This window comes from Melanaphis sacchari, unplaced genomic scaffold (assembly GCF_002803265.2).
Source record: "Melanaphis sacchari strain LSU unplaced genomic scaffold, SCAv2.0 Contig4_pilon_pilon, whole genome shotgun sequence".
NCBI lineage: Eukaryota > Metazoa > Arthropoda > Insecta > Hemiptera > Aphididae > Melanaphis > Melanaphis sacchari.
In genome coordinates, this window is record NW_020271335.1 from 67,954 (window position 1) to 88,742 (window position 20,789).

Consider the following 20,789-nt stretch of genomic DNA (forward strand, 5'->3'; position numbering starts at 1 on the left):
CCGATGACCATAGTATTAAAAAACAAGTAAACAAAATATAACTTTAATTTGAGTATTAACTTGATTGAATTAACTTAATTTATTATTTTCATTGTTGACTTAAGGTATAAAAAAATATTAAAAGATTAGGTTATTAATTATTAAATTTAATCTTATAAATTATATAATTTTTGGTTTTATGTACTTTTATAGAACTAATGATAAAGTTGTTTAAGTATTCAACATGAAAATAATTTATTGTATGTAGGATTTTATGAACTTGTAATCAAAATAAAAACATTAAAATATGTCAAATAAATAATATACGAGTAAATAAGTAATTTTTGGAATAATTTTAAGCTCACTGTGTTTGATACTAGTTATGATAACCTTTAAGTCAAAATATATATTTATCAAATAATGTGGATTTTAGACTATGATTTTGATGATGTGCTAATGTTATCATGTATTTTGATTTTATTTAATTGATAAACAAACTATATTGGCTTTAATTACTAATTCAAATGACATAGGTAATGATGTTTCTAAGGACGGAAAGTGTTATAATTACATGCGTTTACAACAACACAACTAGTCAATATTAATACTATTTTTGAATATTTAAGGGATTTAAAAAAAATGTCTAATCTAACTACGTCATTTTGGAAACTTCTAATAGATATACCAGTTTTATTATTAATTTTATAATATATTATATTTTTTTACCAATATTCAAAAATTTAATTTTATTTGGTCATTTTCTAAATAAATCCTTTTTCCCCAACTTTTATACTTTTTTTCATATTTTTCTATCTCAACACTTTTTTAGCAAAAGATTTGATCCGAAAGTTATAAGTATAATGTATTATTATTAATTGAGTAAAAACTAAAACGAAGTGATAGTTTGAAAAAAAAATATTTATTTTTATTTCTCGATAGTTTTTCTGACCATAAGAAAAAATAGCAGATGTGTATTAAAGATACTAAGCAATAATTTGAGCGAGAGTAGTTTGAACAAACTTTTGTTCAAAATCTTTTTTTAAATGCATTGATTTATCAATTATCATTGCTTTTAGATTTATTAGAACATACCAGTATATCACTTAATCGAACGTCGTTCATAACAGCACACTTTCAAAAAAAGGTCGTAATTCAAAACTGTACACTTTTATATCTTAATCCCGCATATTTTCCTTAAATTAAACCGTTCAATACCGCACACATTAGTATATATATATGAATAACATATACATTCATCTAAATTAACATTATCGTTTAGTACTGTACTATAGTTAATAATATTTAATCAAGATCACAAAATCTGAAACTAAATTTAGACTCATACGAAACAACAACGTAAATCGTACACGTAAAGTATGTAGGAAAAAAGAAAAATATATTTCAAATTTATATAATATTTTTATGACCTAGCAAATAAATTTAATTGATGATTTAAAAACATAAGGGTGTAAATTAATTTCAATTTAATTATATATATATAATTACTTTTAATTTATACTAAATTATTTTTTTTACAATAAAATATACTTGATTTTCAACTGTCAATCAAATGTGTGCGGTTTTAACTTTTCAAATTTACCTTTTTAACAATAGAATAAATATGTGCGATATTGAACGGTGTAAAAGGTGCGGTTATGAACGGTAAGTGTGCGGTAATGACGACCGCCGACTTTATCCTATTCCAATATGAGCACCAAGTCAACCAGATCAAGTTTTTTAAAACATTATTTTGATGATTTATGTATAAAATGTACGTTTTTTTAATTTAAAATTTAAACATCTATTTAATTTGATACTTAAAATTATTAAAAGTACTTAATATTTTGATAGTATTTCATAAGTATTACATACAGAAATGGTATAAATAAATGTGGATCTTTTTCACATGGCCTCTAACGATCCTTCAATTTAATAGTTATGATTGGTTAACTACTTATTTCACATTATATAGGTACCTAAACGTGACTTATTAATGTTGAAAAATTGATAATAAGTTTTTTAGACAAATAGCTTATAGTTTTAGTTACAAATTATTATTTGGAAACTAAAAACATGTTCTATTTATTTATCTCACTTAAATATTATAATTCGTAAATTTACCAAAATATAATTAATTTACAGTTGTAGTTAAACATTAACATACAATTATTTTACTAAATTTATTTCAATATTACATAAAATATATACTGTTTATATTGATATAATATATGTGATATAATATCTTATATATTTATTTTTATATATATTCAATGACAAATATGGGAAACAGATAGGTTCAATAAGCTGATAATTTTATTAACAAACAAATTAAAAACAAAACTATACCAACCACTTCAATTATTAAATTATATAGGTTTATATATTTTGTTTTTATTTATGTATCTTCATTCTTCAGTAAATATTAAACTTTAAACAAGTGCAAAGATGTATACATTTTAGATTTACATTATGTTGGATCATGAGAAAGGTGGTGCACATAGTTTTAAATACAAATTTAAAATTTTTAGTATCATCTATTATTTTTTCCTCATTTTTATTGAATTGATTATAACTTCGGATTGTATTTCATATGTTCAATAAAATGTATTTTATTTACTACTCAATAAATATATTACAATGTATTTTTTTAACTAAACCAATAGTGTAATAAAAATAAATATTTTGTAACATACTGCATAATTCACCACAAATTTTAATTTGAAGTCAACATAGTTTTTATTTTTGTTTTATTTAAGTACATTATAAGTTGTATTATGTACTTATTCATGTAAATCGTTTGATTTCTCATTGGGGCCTTTAAAAAAAAAAAAAAATTAATTTAAAATTTTTAGAAATATAGTTGATAAGATTTTAGATTTTAATAACCTAACTCAGAATTTCGATAAAATTATAATTCAGACATGAATATAAATAATTTTTTCCAAATATTCATATCAGTATTTACTAGACTTAAGTTTATTACTTTTGTTTTCCATCATATAATTCACAATCTGTTACAAATAGAACAATAAGTAAAAGTGATTTATAGCTTAAATGTCGGATTTAAGAAGCCTTTCAGTGAAGGCACTTTGTCACTTTGTCACTTTGTCACTTATTTATATACATTTATATACGTTTACAATATTATAAATACAATGTGGGCATTAGTTAAGTTAGTAGGTCTCAACACCACTGCTTTTTGAGTCTTTTTCTGAAATTGCCGAGTATATTTGCTGACACAAGTGCTTTGATTAAAGGATTTGTGTGATTTTAAACATTTAAGTTGAATCGCCTGTAAAAAGTTTAAACTACATCGTGAACGAATGAGATGGCAAGATCATTATTTAAAGACAGGTTGGAAATATAAAAAAGGTGTTTTAGTTATAACTTGGAAAATTTTTGATTGGAAACGCTGAATTATGTTAATCTTTGAAATTCTCAAAGAGCCTCATAATTGGATTTTGTACGTCAATGTTAGTTTAAGATAGAGTTTACAAATTAGCCATTTTGTTAATAATTTAATATAGCTGTAGGTTAGAAAAGAGCGAAGAAAACAAAATCGAACATATAAGAATAGAATTTTTTTGCAACAATGAGAAGACCGAATGAGACGTTGATCAATGATAATACTAGGTAGCGAATTCATTGCGTGATTGGCAAAGTTTTCTCGTTTAGGGTAATAGGTAGACATTTTCTAATCTTAAGAATAAAGTTGCAGTGTATAGATTTAGACTCATTTATTTTCACTTCTCACTTATTGTGCTATTTTTCAATGAGGGATAGGTGCTTTTGGAAGTGTGAGACATAATTTTATAATTTTTAAATATTGTAAATATTTATGTGCTTACTATGAATAATTTAAATTTTAGAATTTTGTTAATTTTTTTGAATTTGTGTATAATTAAATAATTGATTCCAAGTAAAAAGTTTGACAATTAATATAAGTTTCTGTTAAAATATTATCATTACCATTAAAAAATATTGAGAATACATAGTCACAATTTTTTTTTATATATTTTATAATATATGTGCAAATCATTATTTTTTACGAAATTCCTAAAAATAGTAAAAATATGTAAATTAAATTTTAGTTAATCATAACAATAATAATAATTATAATAACATTTTAAAATATTTAGATTGATGTATTTTAAGCTTTATGTGTAATATACTACGATTTTTTTCACACCATTTCTCGGTACATTGGTACAATTGAATTATATTTAAAAATAACAATGATTTATATTATTAGAAAAAAATATTTTAATTATTATATAGGTAATGTACATTATTTTTAAATGTTTTAAAAATTAATTCAATTTACCATACAATAATATTAATGTCTAATAGTAATCTATAATTAAATATACCATTAGAAAATAAATATAGACTGATGATATGCAGTGACAGGCTGTCTCAGTATAGTAAAGTTGCTTATATTGAATGAATTTATATTTGAAACATCCATTACAGTAACCTATTTAATGACGAAGTACATTCGATACCTACTATACAGCAAAGCGACTTCCTCGGTTTTTAATTCTAAAGTTTAAACATAAATATTAGTAATTACTCATTAATATTTCATAACCATAACATAACTAAATCATACTTTAATACAATTGTGTTTTAGAGGAAATATAGTTTATTTGAAGAAAAGCTAATATAATTTATTTTAGTATACTCTGTATTCCCATAAAAATGTTTTTCAAGAATAAATTTCTATATATTTTAAAAAGTGGAAAAAAACCAAAAATAAAGATTTAATTTCACCAAATAAACAATTTTTTTTTAACATGACGAAAATAATCTTTAAAGGGTACATTTGTTGTTAAAAATAAATATTTTTTACTGAAGTTAAAATAAATCTTTTTAACATAATAATATTATTTAATCCAACTTGAGTTTCACAAAATTAGATTAAAGCCATGGAACAAAAAAATAAACTCCATAACTGCAAAAGTTGAAAAATTGTCCACAACTAATAAAAAGTATTTACTTTTAGTTTATGTTAACCATTTTTAACGCAATTATAAAGACTATGAATCATGAAAAAAAGGTATACTTGAATATTTGTACTTAAAATGTTTTTTATATTTTATATACCAGAGAAATACATATAGGAACAATACTTACACCATTAATAATAGTTACATTATTATTTTCACTGGTATAAATTAATTATAACTCTCATTAAATGTAAATTATAAATACTTATATCTAATTGGTATTTATTAATAAACATAATCTACTTTCCATGAGATTTCTTATATACATAATAAAAAAAAAAGTGTGTGTGTACTTAAAATAAATGTATATATTATAATATGTACTATCATTAAATATATTTAAATTTTGATTGATTGGTATAAACAAAATGTCAACATTGTATTCGATTTGTATGACAATTATTGAAGTATAAAAGTAGTTTGGGCAGTATTGTGGTATTTCCAAGTCACATTTATAAATATTTACTTTTACATCGATTCAACTAAAAAGTCTTTTTTAAATCACAATAATAATAATACACGTTTACGATGAAAAATATATCCCACAACATGGCAAATTGATTTAATTACTGACCATCGCATTCAAATATCTCATAAATTATTAAACGTTCTTTCTGCAGATATCCTAGTGTTGGTGGATGACTATGAGTAAGTGACCGGTAATTCGATTTGGTCAGTTGTGTTGTATGCGACAAGGGAAAAGTACAATGGTACGCTATTTGGGCAATCAAAACTCGAGAGATTTCATTTAACGAGAAATATTATTATTATTACTAATATTATTATTATTAATATTAATGAGGTACACTGTCATTTTACATACAAATACGTAAATCCACCGCCCATACATGTATATGCCATGTGCACACTTGTGCGTGTATAAATAACGCCTAGCTACTGAAATCAATCAAAATCCAATCACAGTCAATAAAATCAATTCACACTGGAGAGTATCGACAGGTTTATACTTCAACGCAAACTTTCACCGCCTTACACAAATTCGATTTTCATGCAAATATCGATGGACGACTCTATAGGTGAGAGGGAGTGGTTAGGATGTGTTATTATATCCATAATTTATATGATGTATTATATCGAGTTAAGGATGGTAAAATATAATCAACAAACAAACTAAAAAATGAAAAGGGGGAGTAGACAACCACTCTTCTATAGAGTAGGTGTCGAGTGTGCCTCGTCATTGAGGAGTAAGTAAACAGTAATGTATGTGTTAAATTTGAATTCAATGACAAATCTGTGCATACAAAAATCTGGGCGAAAACGATTTGTCATTCTACATTTATAAGTTTATTTTATGATATTAAGTTAATTAATTTTACTACTAGTAATGTGGTAGGTTAAATTGAATTTACCAAAAACATTGCATGCGAGAATTCTATTATGTATGACGTATAATATACGTTAGAGTTACAAGTTCCGGACATAAATTATATTTCAAATCACAACGTAATAACCAAATTAGTTTTTCATCATATAATATCTATTTTTGTCTAATATATATTTATATACATTTCAAGTATGTTGGTTATAATATGAACTACTAATGAAAAACCATATATTACATTTTCAATCTTTAGCTACAAAAATTTATCATATTGTACATTTTCAATTACAAAATAATTTGAAAATATTTGTAACTTTTACTGCCTAAAAAGATCATAACAAACAGAAAAAAAATTAACGCACATCTTTATAAAATTAATACGCTCTCTGCTCCTCTCAGAATCTAAAAATGTTTGTTATTGAAATAATGTATATGATAATATAATATTCTTTCAGGAAAACGATATTTATAATATACAATTTAAAGAATTTAATCTATATGTACAAAGTATCTAACTCGCAAAATAATAGAATACATTTTAAATGACAATTGAAAATAAAAAAAAAAATTAAAAAAATTAAGTATCTATATATTATATGAACATTCAGTTTGTAATGTTGAAGCACTATCGGCTACTACAAAAGATTCGGAATACATTTGTTAGATATAACTAACAACTCAATGTTCTTCTTTAAAGTTTAAAATGCAATAAGTATGTCACCACTATTTTTGGACTGAAATAAATGTCCTTCAGCACTATGATATATGTTTAACAGGTTAAAACTTTTTTTTTAATCGTACATTTTTCAGAAATTTAATTTGAAAAAAAATTTTAGCATTAAATTATATTTTTAATAATTTGATTAAATGTATTTAAAAATATTACTGTAGAAATTTAAATTCAAATTTCACAAATGTATGGTAATTTTCGTATTATACCTTTGTGAAAAAATCAAATTTACAGTACGTTGGTAGATTTTTCTTTTATTATCCATAATTTCGTACTCCACAGATCGTATATTTTCATATCGGATATTATTACACTTTAATTATTATTAATTATAAATTATTTATAATATTTATACATTTGTATTATCATAATGAGTGGGTATTATCAAAACTAAAAGACTAATTAAATTTTTTTTTTAAATAATAATCACTGCATCTTATAACATTATTATATATTTTTTGAACATGAAGAATCAAAAACTAGAGTTCCTTATTATAAGTATAGGGGTTATGGGAAGTCCATTAACGAATCACCAAACTACACGTCGTAAATCTCCCGTAGGGTATGTACGTTCAGCGTATAATGAACAGGCAGGCATATATATTATGTTTCCTGTATTGTTGTAGTTTCCATTATTACTTTGACAAAAATATAAAATAATATTATATCTAATCTGTCACACTTGATACGTAAAAAGAACACATTTATCAGTGATATTTTTTTTGATTTTTTTTTACAAAAACTGATAAAATATGAAGCAAAAAATAAAAATCGTAAATATTAATTGTCTTACAACAATATTAAATATTAGATCATATTTTAAATTCAAAAATTAGTATGTTATTTAACTTTTAATTATTTTCTGAGATTCGTCGATTGATTAATCAATTTATACCGATAAAGAAAATTATAATACCTAAACGTTGAACTATTATACATTATAAATTATAATATACTTAAGTATCTAATATATAATAATCTATTATTCATTAATAGCTATTTGTTTATTATAATTTATCAGCGTTGAGTAAGTAAAATAAATAGATACTACTGTAAAACGATTTATAATCTAATTCATTGATTAATTGTTTAACTTGTTTTTAATTACCACGAAAAGTTTAAAAATTAATTCCTGTGCAAGATTATACACACACACACACAGATATATATATATATATGGGTACAGACAATCAAAACATTCAAATACTAATGTGCACCAGAGGGTAAAAAGTTTCAAAGTCATTTAACGTTTTAGAACTGATAACTTATTTTAGCTTTAGCTTTGTGTAGATTCCGTCGAAAAGACAAATTCTGTCTCTTGAATTTATATTAACATTAAGTATTAATTAAATGATTGATACACAATGATATTTAAAATAAGTATAAAACTATAGCCAATTATACACAAAGCGCGTTTTAGATTATAAGAAGTTATGGTGATGTATTTATTTTACAATGATTTATGCTAGTTTTTTAGAGCAGTTATTAAATAACAGGAAATTTCGGGTAATAATAATATTATATAATAGAAATAATATTTTAAACTTAAGATTGTACTTTAAAGAATAGATACATCACCATTTTCAATTTCAAAAGAATGTTTATCTTGTTAATATTTTGAAAGGTAAATAAATAAATAATACGTATTTTACAATAGCTTCACTTAAAGTAGGTGTTATGTAAAACTCTTGAAAAATTATGAATACCAGATCACGCCATGATAAAATATAATATTTTTTTTACAGATCAATAATCGGTTATCTGTTTTCAACAAAATAAAATTCGATTATAGGATGACAATTAAAAAATAAGAAATCAAGAGAATTGGTTATTTCACTGATTAGATATTCGATTAAATATTATTTCTCTTTCTCTTTCTCTCTCACTCTCTCTCTCTCTCTGATTTCAATTCGTATATTGGTTTACAGCCATCTTCTGCTTCTTTTGCATTTATATGTATGAGTTGCATGCGTAGTTCTTTATTAATTTTTGAATTAATTCCATACTTGGTTTTCCTCTATGATTTTTTCCTTTCCACGTTTCCTTCTATAATTTATTTTAACAGTCCTTGATAACGTAGTAAATAGTCTATTCACTCATTTCCATCTCCTTACTATATTTTTTAACAATAGCTTTATTTCTGGTAATTTTTCAAGAATTTTTTCAAGTATTTCTTTATTTGTTATTTTTGTGCATTCAAATTATTTTAAATTTTCTCTCATACCTCAAAATTTCAAATGTTTCTAGTCTTCTTTATTATTACACTGATATTGTCTAGATTTCACATTTATATAGGATTCCATATATCTGTCAGTAATAACTTTTTTTTTTGATATAAAAGCTGATATACTTTGAAGTAAAAACAGTTTTTGATGTTAAAATTATTTTGACTTAATAAATATGTTTTAATATCCCTATATTATTCTTTCCGCTACTGCTGATTTCAGTTTCTATAGGTACTTAAATTTATCGACTTTCTCTATTTGCTTTCTCTTTAGTTATATTTATATTTATTTTGCTCTTATTTTCAGTACATATAAAAACTTTTGTTTTTTACATTTTTATTTTCATTTTAAACCTCGCTGTTTAATATTTCATTTTTTTTTTTTTAGATCTTTTTAATTTTAAGCAATTATTACAATACCATCTGCAAAACGTAATAATATACTTATTTTCAGACCGTTAATCTTTATGTATCAATTATTATCTTCTTTAATCTCATCTATTACTACTTTTAACAATATATGCATTAAATATAATTAAAGATGATGTTCATCCTCAACTAACTTCTTTGTTTATTTTTGCTTCCTCTACGTTATTTTAGATATTTTTAACTACTTTAATGTGTTTCACAACTAATGTCCCTCGGAACTAACGTGTCTGGTGGAAATTTCTACTCAAACCAGGGATTATAGTTGGGTTTGGGAAATAAAGAGCATATTTTTTTATTTTTTTTAATATGATTAGCAGCGGTTTCGCACTTTGTGTACCCATAACAAAAAATCGTCACCTTGCGCGTTAGTATCGAAGGACGTTTGTTGTGAAACGCACTTCAATTAATTTTTATATACGTTATTCAATAGTTTCCTATATGCATATTTTATCTCAACCTAATGACTTTTTGATGTCCACAAAAGCCACGAAAGCTTCCTTATCATTTTTAATAATTTTATAAGTTACTTAACATTAGAATTGCTTCTATTGCTCCCGTATTTTTCTAGCTTTGATACGTTGGAATATAAAATAATAATTTAGAAGCATGCAATGAAAAATGAATGATAAGACATTTTTCACATTTTTTCACTATTGCTTTCTTAGGAATAAGGATAAGATTTTTACATAATCATCTGACAATTCACCGTTATTTTTTATATCCCTGATAATTTGAGATAATTTATTTTTAATTTTTTCTTCCAAAACTTTCTAAAGTTTTGTTTATGTTCTATTAACTCCTACACCTTTTTTATTCTTCACATTCCTCAGGGCTCTATTCATTTCTTCTCTCAGAACAGGATCTTTTTCTTGTTCATTCTCCTTCGTTTTCTGTTCTTTGCTTATAACACATACATTAAGTATTTTCTTCATAAAAAATTTTTAAATATTCTTTCTATTTTTAGTTATTTTTTAAATTAAATAGCATTTTTCTACTGCTATTTTCTATTCTCCCTAATCTAAGTTCATACTGACTTAAGAACTTTGGTATGCTTTTTCCCTAATACATGTTTTCAAAAGAGTATCAACCGCACTACAAATTCCTTCCAGATACTTTTATTTAGCTTCTTTGATTTATAAATTATTAAATTATTAGATTATTTGGTAACTTTATACTTATTGTTCTTTGTATAGTTGAGATTTTTTATTCTTTTCTTTCTTTTATAATATTAATTATTTTAGCTGTAATCAATTCCATTCTTGGTGTAATATTTTTCTTTCTTAGATCTATTGTTTTGGTATTTAAGATCATATCTTCCAACTTCTCCTACATTTTATCGATATCTTAGGATTCTTCGATAATCATGTAATTCATGCATTTCTTGAAGTCTTTCATTGTTTCTTTATTTTTTAGATTTTTAATTTAACATTGCACCATTCCTTTATTCTCTGGTATTCTTCCAAATTTAAGATGGTATTTCATCATAACAAAGTTATGGCCGATATTTATATCAGCCCCTAGGTAAATTATGTGAATCACCTTTAAATTTATTATTTAGGTATGCTATAATTTATTTGGTATCTGTTTATGTAGCCTGGTGTTTATTTTTCTTCAAAAGTGATTAAAACACATGTTTATAATCATTAAGTTGTATTATTTTAAGCGGAATTCTATCAGATAATTTTCTATTTTATTTTTCGCTTTCCCAAATCATGATTACTAGTTAAGTTTTGTACTTTCATTTCTCTCACCACAGTATTCCAGTCACTCGTAAATGTGAGATTATCCTTCCTTCTAATATTTTCAATAATTTTATATTTTTTTAAATTTTTCTATTTTTTCATCACTAATATTTTTATTGGAATATACACTTAAACTATTATTGTATCTCTTAGTTTCGTCTAAGATTCAACTAGGATGATTCTGGCATCGTTTTGTATATAATCTTTTTCCTTATTTTTTGGGATGTTTTCTCTATGATTCCTGCACCTTCTGCGTCAAGATATATGTATATATTATTCTGTCATTTTCAATAATTCTGCTTCATTAGTCTCCTGAGTTGGGCCATCATTATTTCTGATATTCCAAGAACATCAATTTTCATCTTGTTCATCTCCATTTTCAGATTTTCCAACTTCTCACATTATAATAATGTTCTTACTTTCCAAGTTGCCATATATTTTCTTCTCTTGTAGTCTCTATAATAGCGGGGACTATTTTACCTATGGTATTTTTTATTAGAAAATACGTCATGTTGATTGCTAACACTTAAGATGTTTATGTTTATACAGTGACTTCTATATATCAGTGACATTCTTTATTTCTAAGGAATGCGATTCAAGTATAATAAATTTACAGAAAAAGTAATATTTTAAGGATATATTATACAGGTTTGAAATTATTTGTAAAATAATTCAGACAAAACTTATTCGTTGATCAAGTAACTCTGAATTTTTTTTTTTTTTTTTTTAAGTAGCTATTAAACCATAAATATTTTCTATACACACAATGAAAATTAACTGTACATTATTTAAAGGTATTTTATAATTATTGGGTAAATACTTTAATTAAATACACATATAATAAGATATAATGATAAAAATATATTATGTTCTAATTTTATGAATTTTTAGATACAAAATTAATGGCATTAAACTAAATATATTCTATTTTGCTTTAGTTGAAAAATATATATCAGTAAAGTACAGATCGTATTTTAAAAATTAAAAATGTGTAGTGTATATAATAATTTAATAATTTGAATTTGTATATTATATGTGTGTAATTTTGTACATAGCACAAAGTTGTGAAAGAAAAATTTTATTTTTAAATAATAACCTATTTTTTTCAGCACTAGAAGATTTTTTTATAAATCCAGTGTCTCTGTTTTATGAATGTGTGAATACCAAAATACTATTATTTTATTGAATATACTTGTATTAGTGGTATGTCAATATATTAATGACGTTTCACGGCCATAAAAAATAAATTATAAATGTACAATATGATTTTGGGGAATTAGCGCAACGCTCTACAATATTATAAAATAATAGTAACTTTTAGATCACTCAAAAATCGTGGCACAGATTACGTTATTTACTCTTTGAGATATATACTATTATTTGTTAGTTATAACTTATTACACATTATAAATGTACACTAATAAAATTAATTGCTAAAAATGTATGTTTAGCTAATGTATTTTAAGAAACTAGGACTCTGGGATTTTAATTTAGACCATTTCACCATGTTGAACACTTTAGTGATTCGACACACCATTTTAACGCAATTTGTAATGTATACGAGATAAACACTGTATAATATATTTTTAATTAGTTTTTATCAAAATATTTGAAACTGCGTTATGTTTAATTTAATTTATTTTAATATTTAAGAAGTTATTTTTAAAATATACCTTTATCGTTATCCTTCACAAATTGTGTTATAAATATTTTTCAGGTAAAAATTTTAGTATTTTACGTTATTATTATTATACAATTTTAGCTTAATTTAACAAAATTTATATTAAATAGATAGCAAATGGTATTAAACACTATTAATCCACAAGAATTAAAAGTAATAAGGTAAAAATATATTTAACGCCAAAATAAGCTTTTTAAGCGTATTTAAAAAAAAAAATTTAAAAAAATAGTAAATACATCATGATTAATTAATAAATTGTCTACTTAGGAAAAATGTATTAATTATCGTACCTAATACATTAAATTAAAATAAAATATTTGTTTTAAAAATATGACAAATAAATACTTTTATAATTATTATTTGTCGGTGAGAATTTAGAAATTCTATCAAATCCTGTATTCTAGTATTGTATTAATCTTTTGAATGTTTAAAATTGTTGAGGCTGAAAATATAGTTTGTCATCTTATTTAAAATTAATACTTTCATCTGAATGTTATGGTTTGCATAACAATTGAAATAATATGTTTGCTTTTGCTAATTTTAAAATCGTAGGTATTTTATGTAATTTTTATGTTTTTATTTAAAGTTACAGATTAATAAACATTTATCCTCTGTATTTTATACCTGTAGAACATAGTAAAAACTTTTTTCCGTATTTTACTTATTGTAATTATCTACTAGGAACTATAAAAAATTATACAATCTGTATTTTATTCAGAAAATGTTTGTTATTTTTTTATTGTATTTTTATTTTTAGTTTTTAGTTATATTATTGTTTTTTTTTTTTATTTAAAATATCATTTTGTTATTTAATTAAGATAATTTAGATATGATCATACATCGCTCACTTCTTACAAAAGTCGAAACTCTAAGAGTGTAAGAGTCAAAAAGAATAATAATTAAAATGTGAGAGCCACCGTGTCATCGTAAATCATCATTACCACAGTCACTTCTCTTTGTAAACTGGCCATTTATAAAGAATACCTGGGTAAGAATTCTGCAGATGGTTAGAGATATTCGTGACGTTTAGAGGCCGGTCGCAACACCACTCCCGATCTCGTTTATCAGCATTTTAGAGTCTGGTCGTAACACCACCCACCCAATATCTTATATTTACAATATTGTATTTTTATAACTAAATTAAAATAAATAAAGATTTTCTCTACACATAATACATCAATTATTTCATTCCTGCGTTGATGTATGAATTGACGTTGTAAACGAGACGCAACAGACATAACAATAAATTATTGTTAAATTATTATCGATTACACTCTTTAATTTTAACAATTTAATTTTTAGGCATGGATTTTTGTATAATAAAAAATTCAAAATAAGTAAATATTTGTCTTCTTATTTTTGCTAAAATATTTTTTATTTTTACAAGGTATATACAATTTTTGTTTTAGGGTACAATTAGAATATGTACTTATGGTATAATATATGAAAATTTAAAGATAAAAACCACCAAATGCTGATACTATTAGTTTATTTGTTATATTTAATATTTGTTTTTTAATTATTATTATTATTATTATTATTATTTTTTTTTTTAAGTTAAAGTTTAGGAGGTATTAGTACAATTTTCTTTTTAAATGTTTTAAGAGATTTACAGGAATTGTGAGCATGGATAAGTTGGATATAAGTAGTTAAATAGATCTAGCATAGTATATTTTGAAGTAAATAATGGCTTCTCGTTGAATGATTTTGATTTTTAGATCTGAATTGAAGTTAAATTAGAAATGTAAATTAGGGCATTAGTGACTTTACATAGACTATTATTTTGTTCAGTTTGAATTTTATTTAAATTATTTATTTTTTTTAAATTACCCTAGAGTTGAAAGCTGTGGGTACATATAGGCTTGATTAGTAATTTGTAAATTAGAAGTTTTGTTTGGTATATTTTTTAATGGAAATTAGAGTTTTGAGTATGTAGAAACGTGCGTGGCCCAAGTAAGACAACGGTTAAGTATTAGACTGAGATATTTATAAGTCTGAGAATGTGAGATTCAATTATCATAGAGATTTACACCGGGGAATTGAGCACGTTTAAGGGTGAAAGTTGTATGAACTGATTTCGCTTGATTGACTTCAACTCTCCATTTTTTATAAAAGTTTCCCATTAGAGTAAGATGATTTTACAAGTTAACAAAAGCTAAAAATGGGTCAGCTTTATTTGATGTTATTACTTTGTCATCCATGAACTCAGTCACTATTATGTTATTAGTAATAGGTTGATTTAATATGAATATATTACATTTGCTAAAATATGTATTAAAAAATATAAAAACTCAATGAAAAAAATTTAATTTATTAGTTTATTCCATACATATTTTTTAAAATTGTATTAATTAAATTTATTATAATTATTGTCTTCATGGAAACAATTGGATACGATAAACATTTGGAAGATTTTTAATTTTAATATATTGCGGTTGGGTTTTAAAATTAATTTGCACTTTGTAGCGGTTATAAAAGCGTTCAACGTTGACCGAGAATAATAGGACACATTCATACTTCATACATCGTATGGTGAGAATCCAACAATATACATTAATGTAATTTCATCTTCATTCAGAAAAATATTTCGAATAATTTTTATCTTTTACAAATTAAAATTTTATTTTTAACGAATATGTAATTTAATTTATTTTTTATTATAACTCCGGATTTTCCAAGAATTTTTCAATTTGTTTGCCGTGCTTTCCGCTATCAAAAGACTTGTTAGATTTGGAATTCCTAATTATTTTATTACTATGACCAAAAACCAAAAATTAGCGAGAATATATGGTAAATGACTTTTTTGGTCGTTATTTTGCATATCAATAACTTTTGTAATATAAATTTCAATATCAAAATCAATATTTTTAACATAACAATTGTTATTATCAATACTTTTTTGAATTGTATAGATACTTACGTATAAAAATTAAAAATATGTAGTTATATGTATTTAAACATTTAAAAATAAAGTGTTTTTTTTTAATTCAGGGTGTGATGAAACATACTTATTTCTAATCACAATTAAAAAAACTGCATTCAATACAATCATATATTTACATAAAAATCAGCACCTTAGTAATTTTAATACGTGATATCGAAGATATTTTTTTTGTAATACACTTGTATAAGATGAAGAAGAAAATTATACTGGTGTGCTATTTTAATTAATGCTTTTAAAATGCAAAGTCATAAGAAGTAGGATAATATCACAAATATCAGGTAATAAAATGTATTTAATATTAAATTATTCCTATCTTATATGTTATAATATTAAATTGTAATAATTATAAATCGTATATTGCATTAATAAAAAATTTTTATTAAACTTAAACCAAAATTTCAACATTATTTAAACGTCATATAATTTTGAATGAATTCTTAAAATGAATTCATATTATTCAAAACAAAAACGTTTAAAATGTAATATTATCTCACTAAAACAGTAAATATGAGAGGCACGTTCATCATGGAATGAAAACTCTACATATATTATTGTTTAATGTTTATGGCATATTTTATTTCAAATGTTTTGTTCCGTGAAAAATTTGTGGCTGAAATGCGAGGCAAATAACATGAGTTTTTATTTAATATTACTACAAAACCATTCATAATTTTAACAAGTACGGACATACATATAACCAAGTACCTTTCCGCAACATTTGGCTATAGAGTCTAGAAAAATAAAAATTTCACTAACGTACACTATAATAATACAAAATCCACTCTGCGAAACTCACCTACCTACATATAAATACTAGAATACTGTAGATCTCAAAATCATGTAGTTTAATTGTCGTCATACATATTATTAACGTCGCTCTTTCGCATGAAACACTATCATATGATATCATTACATATAATTCTTTTTTTTTTTCGAGGTAATTTATTACCCATTGCAGACTGCAATTTTATTTTCGTAAGAAGTTTTATAGCAGGTACAATAATTAAGCCATGATTAAATATGTGTGTGTGTATTGTATATGTATATGTAAATTTAGAAATAATTTGGGAATAAAATATTTTGAATATTACAATTCCAACCTTATTGTGTATTTTTTGTGTGTAAGTTATATAACTTGAAAAATATCCAAAATCATTTTGTATAACAAAAATAATATCCTTGGCACATTTCATTAAATTTGATCAAATAATAATTGAATAAAATTATATTATCTATAAAACAATATTTGATTAGATTTTTCTGAAACTTAATGTATTTTATTTGAGTTAGCCCATACTTATATCGAAAAAGTGTATTATTGTTCTCGTTCATCTTCAACGGTCAATTTCTAAAACATTTACTCGTCGGTATCGGCTTACACACTATGGTTTTATCCTTCGATTTATTTTAGTTTTATCACATCTACTTTATTTTCATTAAGTTATGTAATCACTTAAAATTTTGGACAAGCAACAAATATTTCAAGTTTATAATTTGTTTATTTTTCAAAATTGAATTATATATTACTATTATATTATATATTTTGTGAGTATAAATGTCGAAGCAAATTCATAGGTATGGAGCTATAGATAACACACTAAAAAATAAAAAAATCGAATTTACATTGGATACTTCTGTTTGAATATTATTAAATCAATAAATTAATAAATTAATAGACTTTCGTCATATCGTATAAAATTCCATTGACATTTCCCAAGTAAAGTTGAATAAGAATTATTTAAGAATCATGGTGTAACCATTATCATACCAAAGTAATATGAAACTTCTCTTTGACTCAATGAATTATGTATTTGTATGTTTTTAAAATAAGTTTAAATCTTTCTACTATGCCAAAAAAAAAAAAAAAAAAAAAAATACAAGTATACTTACAAATGCTTGTTCACAAATAATATATTATCCACTGAAAATTAATGACCAGAGAGCGTTTACTGCTGCAACATAAAATATTTATAACATCAACATTAATTTGGATATATTAAAAAAATATTTATAGTACATATTGTATATAATATTTTTATTTTTTTTTTTTTAAACTAATTTTAGGCAACATTGTGTAATGTTACTTACACATATTATAAAAATAATATATAAACTTAAAATCTTATTAAGTTGTTCAAATCCTAATCAGTATTCTTAAAAATATTTTATATGTATGAATATTTTTTTTAAACTAGGGTTAAAACATTTAAAAACAGTTATTATGCGTTGTTATTTTAAACATAATCATATTATTAGTATATACAATATATTATACATACATTTTTATTATTGCACGGAAAAAAAAATAAGTTACTTTTGGAAAAATAATATAATATTTGACTTTCTATCATAAAGTACGATAAAAAAATTGTATTTTTTGCTTTCTAAATAATAATACACAACAATCAAACTAAAAGTATAAAATATTATGAAAACGGAAGTTTTAAAATAGTTTAAAATAATATGATAACTCGTTTAAGGAAATAATAACTGGTGGCTAGATGTAGTACAATTTTTTCTTAAAAAAATCAATAAAAATTATAGCGCGATTAAAATTATTTGGGTTAATTTAGTTAATTAAGTTATTAAAAAAATTTATTAATTTACTTATTATTAAATAAAATTCAAATTACATAATATAAATTTACAATATGTATTATGTATAAATAATAAATTATTTGATAATTTAAAAACTAAGGATTAATATCAAAATATACAGCGAAAAATGAAGAGTAATAGAAAGATTAATGAATAACAAAAAATATTTTTTAAAGAAACTTAAATAATTATTGATGATATCATTAAAAAATAAAATATTATTAATTAAAGAGTAATATGGGGTATAATGGAGTATGTTAGAAATATAAAATAAATAGAGACTCAATATACATTTTATGAAAATTATTATTTTTAAAAATAATCTGTCTCATTAATTAATTTTGTTTTTTTCAAAAAAGGTTACTTTCGAATAATTTCTTTGACCTATTTAAATTGATCTATTATTACGTTTTTAAAAAAATGAAAATTATATTACACAAAATTAGGAGATATTTAAATGCTTAACTAAAAAGTAATAAGATTAAGACATTTATTTTGGAAAACTACAATTTGTTTGAAATATAATTAATGCTCGAGTCCCAGATAATCGTGGTGTATTCCAATGATGTCAACAAGAAAAATAGAGAGACATTTAAAGCTGAGGGGTAAATTAATGAAAGATCAACTATACATATAATAGAGTGCTTTGATTTTAATTTTAATAAAATGATGAATTAATAAAAAATTAACGTTAAAAGAAATACTGAGACATTTGTCTCAGTCTTTAATTTAATTAGCTCTAAAAATAGTAATATTATTTAAATTATATCTAAAAGACAAGTCCTTACAATATTTTGAAAATATAATAGTTTGCTTGAAATGTAATTCTTTAAACTATTCAAAACAATACAAATGTTCGGAAAAAAAGCTTACAAATAGTAATATGTATAACTAAAGAAATGTATTACCTCTATTCAAACAATAATCAAAGGCATTATATTTTATTTCACTTTTATAAGACTGTATTACTACTGAGTTACTGAGTTTATTTATTAAACTTATTATTAGATAATTTGTATTTATTTTTTGCTGTCTCTAAAAATTATTTTTAGTTTAATTATAATTATGTTTATTTTTCTATGAGTATTATTACATTTTGTAATTTATTTCTATATAATAAATATTCAATTAACATTTTAAACTAAACAAAAAAGTTACATTGATATAATTATTTTTTCATTATATAATTATAATTTTTTTATCTTATAATATATATCGGTTTTAAAATAATGCATTTTTTTACATGAAAAATATTTTTTTGTCAGCTAAAGTAGTTAAGTATTTCAAAAGTTTTGTATTGCTCCATTGTCGAGTTCTAAAGTGATCACTGATGGCACTTAAGGAAAGATATTATTTTCATAAATCTTAAGTAGTCGTATGAATACTGAAAAAAAACATTAAAAATATTGCTTGATTTACCATCAATGTTTGGTTTTAAAAGCACTTAAAAAAATAACTTTTAATATTTATATTATATAGTTACACATAATTTATATTTTACATATATAATTTGGTACAAAATTTGGAACAAAATAAATTTATGCTCAAAACTAATAATTTTTTAAAGGTGTGTAAATTCAGTTTTTAATTTTTGAAGTCAAAATGTTTGAAAGCCATTTTAATAAATTTTAGAACAGGTACTGCAATAGTTTTAATTTCAAAAGTTAATGTACGTATTATATTACTACTGCTATAGCAGTACGGCATAAATCTTAGAAAAAAAAACAAGTTAATTGTTATAACAGTATTATTTTCAATGGTTTTATATGAAATAATATCTTGTACTTTCCCATTAAAATACTTGATTACATTGGGCACTGTATTATTTATACTTTATTTTCATTAAATTATATTATTCATATTAATTTCCAAGTAAACTTCTAAATGTTAATAATTTTTCTTAAAAAATATTATAATATTAACTTGTAGATACTGTATAGTGCTTAAGCAATGATGTTTAAATTTGAAATAACTAGTATTATAGTTTAAAATTATACTTTTCTTTTCATAATTTATGATTTCCTATAATCCTAAGTTCACGCTTTTCGGTGGTAGTTATAATTATAGTGTGCTTACTACACGTAACAACATAATGCAATTCACAATTATCT

At 23.1% G+C, this 20,789-nt stretch overlaps 1 protein-coding gene across 3 annotated transcripts in view; it reads right to left on the reverse strand.

Moving 5' to 3' along the window:
• Positions 1–20,789, reverse strand: part of LOC112599104 (sex peptide receptor-like) — a 103,232-nt gene that overhangs the window by 47,374 nt on the left and 35,069 nt on the right. For 2 of the 3 annotated variants that reach the window (XM_025345850.1, XM_025345848.1), the window contains exon 2: positions 17,971–18,032. The gene's annotated coding sequence lies outside the window, so the exon portion shown is untranslated. The remainder of the gene's footprint in view (positions 1–17,970; positions 18,033–20,789) is intronic. The other variant, XM_025345849.1, reaches the window with a different exon arrangement.